The sequence below is a fragment of the Prunus dulcis genome, chromosome 3 (genome assembly GCF_902201215.1).
Source record: "Prunus dulcis chromosome 3, ALMONDv2, whole genome shotgun sequence".
Taxonomy (NCBI): domain Eukaryota; kingdom Viridiplantae; phylum Streptophyta; class Magnoliopsida; order Rosales; family Rosaceae; genus Prunus; species Prunus dulcis.
Window position 1 is genome coordinate 8,969,615 of NC_047652.1, and position 4,198 is coordinate 8,973,812.

Consider the following 4,198-nt stretch of genomic DNA (forward strand, 5'->3'; position numbering starts at 1 on the left):
AGATGTACACAAATGTCCCCTTGAATTCTCTGCAAAAATGATGGAGACTCAACATCAACCTTTGGTTGTGATGGTCTGATCACCAACTTCCCTTGTGAACAAGCTTGGCAAAAGATGTCACTTGATAACATAATGTGTTTAGTCAACAAGGGATGTCCTTTAGAGTTGGTGATGATCCTGCGCATCATGGTGGATCCAGGATGACCCAACCTGTCATGCCAAAGCTTAAAAGCATTTGAGTCAATGGACTCTTGGTCCATGACACTATGTGCCTCAATTGTCCGTATGGTTGTATAATACAACCCTGATGAGAGCTCACAAAGCTTCTCCAGTATACGCTTTTGGGTATCACTGGAGGTAATACAAAGATATTCCATGTTTTCCTCTTTCTTTGTTTCAACATGGTAGCCATTCAAACGTATATCTTTGAAACTCAACAGATTCCTTCTGGAGTTAGATGAATACAAAGCATCTGGAATGGACAGTATTGTTCCATTTGGTAACATAATTTGGGCTATTCTTGAGCCTTCGATCAGATCTGCAGGACCTGATATGGTTGTTACCTTTGCTTTTGTAAGCATTAATTTTGAGAAATACTTCCGATCTTGAAGGATCGTATGAGTAGTTGCGCTGTCTGCGAGACAAATATCTTTGCCATAGCCTTTGTTTTGAGGGCATCCATAATTTACATCCATGCCTTCAAATAAGTAAAATAAGCTGAATCAATAAAGAAGAAAACATTACCACTTTTATTGGATTGAAATTTAAACAACACTTCAGCTAATACAAATAGTACATTAAGGAATTTAATCTAATTCGGACTCATAAGCTTCATTCCCTCTTTTAGTAACAAAATCAGAAACATCCAGATGCGTCTTGTTTAGCTGACGCGATATTTCTGATGAGCCGTCTGTGGCTGGCGGAGCATGATCAATGTAATTTATCTCCACTTTCCTGTTCTTAAGTGAAGCTTGATAGAGATCCGCCAAATGCTTGGGCGTACGACATGGCGCACCCAATGTCCCTTTGCACCACATCTGTGACAAGGGCTTTCAACATTTCTAGGCACATGGCTCATCTGTGCCTTTCCCTTATTACGGGATGCATTTTTGCCATTCGTGGATGGACCGCTCCTTGGACCTAAACCCTCTGAACGAGCACCACGATTTTTTCTACTTCCTTGCCAGTGGCCACGCTTGCCCCCTCGCCCACGTTTGTGGATACTGCCACGAGATGAAGTGGCATTCACTTCCTGAGATGCAGCATTTATTTCAGGAAGTGGTGCTGAGCCCGTTGGGTGAGATTGGTGATTCTTTAATAAGAGCTCATTATTCTGCTCAGCTAACAAGAGGCAAGATACAAGTTCCAAGTACTTCTTGAAACCGCTATGTCTGTATTGCTGTTGAAGGAGGACATTTGAAGCATGAAAAGTGCTCAGAGTTTTTTCGAGCATATCCTCCTCAGATATATTTTTCCCACATAGCCTCATTAATGAGGTAATTCTGTGCATAGCAGAGTTATACTCGGACACTGACTTGAAATCTTGAAATCTCAAGTGGGTCCATTCGTATCTAGCTCTTGGGAGAGTCACCGTCTTCTGGTGATCGTATCTTTCACCTAGAGCTTTCCATAGAACCAACGGTTCATCAACCACCACATATTCGCTTTTCAGCGCTTCATGGATGTGGCGGCGAAGAAAGATCATGGCCTTCGCATTCTCTTCAGGCGAAGCATCATTCTCATCTACAATTGTTTGTCCGTGGCTATTGGCTCGTAGATGAATTTTGGCATCCAGGACCCATGATAAATAGTTGTCCCCGGAAAGGTCCAAGGCAGCAAACTCTAGTTTTGCCAAATTTGCCATCCAAAACTTTAGGTTCGAGATCTGGGACATTAAGCCACTTATTAATAGGAATTTCAGGCCCTCATTATTCAGGTATATTAATTGATGATAAAAATAAAGTGCTATGAATTTGCTGGTATGGACGATAAACCCGCACCATACCTTAAATAAAATTAAATGTGCGGTAAAGTAAATTCATAAAGTAAATTGCTTGCTGTATGGACGTTAATTCCGCACCATACTTTAAATAAAAGTAAATATGCGATAAAGTAAATTCATAAAGTATGAGGGTTAATTCCACATCATACTTTTAATAAAAGTAAATGTGCGGTAAAGTAAATTCATAAAGTATGAGGGTTAATTCCACATCATACTTTTAATAAAAATAAATGTGCGGTAAAGTAAATTCATAAAGTATGAGGGTTAATTCCACATCATACTTTAAGTAAGAGTAAATGTGCTTGTATGGGCACTAATTCTGCTCCATACTTTTTAAATAAAAGTAAAGGCAGCTGTGTGGACGATAAACCCGCGCCACACCTTTAAATAAATATTGCCGTATGGGTAATAAACCTACACCATACCATAAATAAAATAAATGTGGGGATAAAAACCTCCACCTAATATATATGAAGTGCATAATATATCATATATTGTGGGCAATATAACTGCACCACTATTCAAGATATAATAGATGGGTTTTAAGATCACACCATCATTTTATTACAATAATTTGTGTTACAACGCGATGGGTAAAAAAAAATTACACCACCATAAAATAACAGGACGGATTAAACAACATAGAAATTACAAATTACGTTACAAAGAAGTAAATTAAACAAGCATGGATTAAACAACATAGAAATTGTGAGAACACAAAAAAGAAAGTTTGCATGTCGTTGTAGTAGTAAAGTGAGATGAGAAGTACCACTGTAGTATTCTTTCTCTGAGTGGAATTATATTGTCTCTTTGTGGTGTTTACACTGACAGAATTTCTCCTCAGATAGACTCCACTCTTTCTCTTCTCTCTGACTCTCACTCTGTTCTCTTCTTTCTTCCCTCTATTCTCTTCTTTCTTCCCTCTATTCTCTTCTTCTCTTATCATAGTCTCATCTTATTTGCATAAGAGAGAAGCCTTTTATAGGGAAAAGGGTGAATGACACCCGTGAATCTACAATAAACTCATGCACCAAAGTCTACAAAAAAATAGTAAGTGGGCCCCACTACTTTATACTTTACAACACTATAAAAATTCTTCCTGGTTAATTGACAAAGAGGATTCTCTTAAATATAGTATAGATAAACCTCTATACTTCCATTCTTGAATTAAATTAAGCAAATTCCTTACTAATCACTCAATCAAAAAACGAATGAACTAAAGAAAAGACTCCAAGTACAAGTACAACAAATATTAACACCATCCATTAGGAATTGTTATAATCGGTATCACACAAAATTGGGATCATTCTTTCTTTGCAGATTATTTTTTTATTTTTTTATTTTTATCAAGGATCAAATCAAGAATTGCCCATTAGAACTTATATCAAGAATTCATCATGAGAACCCAAATAAAGAATTTACCACTAGAACACAAATTAAAAATTGCCCATTAGAACTTATATCAAGAATTCATCAATGGAACCCAAATCAAGAACTACCCATTAGAACCTATATCCAGACTTCATCATTATAACTGAAATAAAGAATTACCCATTAGAACTCAAATCAAAACTTATCACAGAACCCCCAAATCAATGACTCATGGCTCAAATTTTGAAACAACCCCACCTAGGAATAACCCATTGTCATTCACTCGAAATCAACAAACCCACAAGAAATCAGGTGTAAAACCCATCGCATAAATTGGTCTCTCAACCTTGCCCAGAAATTGTCAAAATTATAAACCCATCACAGAACCCCAATTCGAAATTCACAATCCAGATTTAGAACGAAACATAAACACTGCTATGGATACACCTACCTGATTGGCATAGAATTCTCGCAAGCTCAACTCGAGATGGCAGCTCTTCCTTCGTCTTGGAAGGGTGGGCTCTTCGTCTTCTTCTTGCGTGCCTTATTCTTCTGCCATCGCGTGTTTTATTGTTTCGATCGGGTGTTTTATTTTGTCGGGTCTGGAGTGTTAAAACGGGTTAAAACATTTAAAAGAATCACAGCCACACAAGCTCATTAAAAGAGATCTAACGGCTGAGCGGCCCATCCCTTAAATAATACTATTTGAGGGATACTATATATATATATATATATATATATATACTAGCTCTTGCTAATTGGTTTTTTTTATTGTTATTATTTTTAGTATTAAGAAAAGATAATAGGGAGACTTTGAAAAAAACC

At 37.2% G+C, this 4,198-nt stretch overlaps 1 long non-coding RNA gene across 1 annotated transcript in view; it reads right to left on the minus strand.

The window, feature by feature from the left end:
- The window catches only part of LOC117622440, a 20,202-nt gene extending 16,252 nt beyond the window's left edge, over nucleotides 1–3,950 (minus strand). Inside the window, exon 1 of the long non-coding RNA XR_004584988.1 lies at nucleotides 3,825–3,950. This is a non-coding gene — a long non-coding RNA (uncharacterized LOC117622440). The remainder of the gene's footprint in view (nucleotides 1–3,824) is intronic.
- Nucleotides 3,951–4,198: the final 248 nt, after the last annotated feature.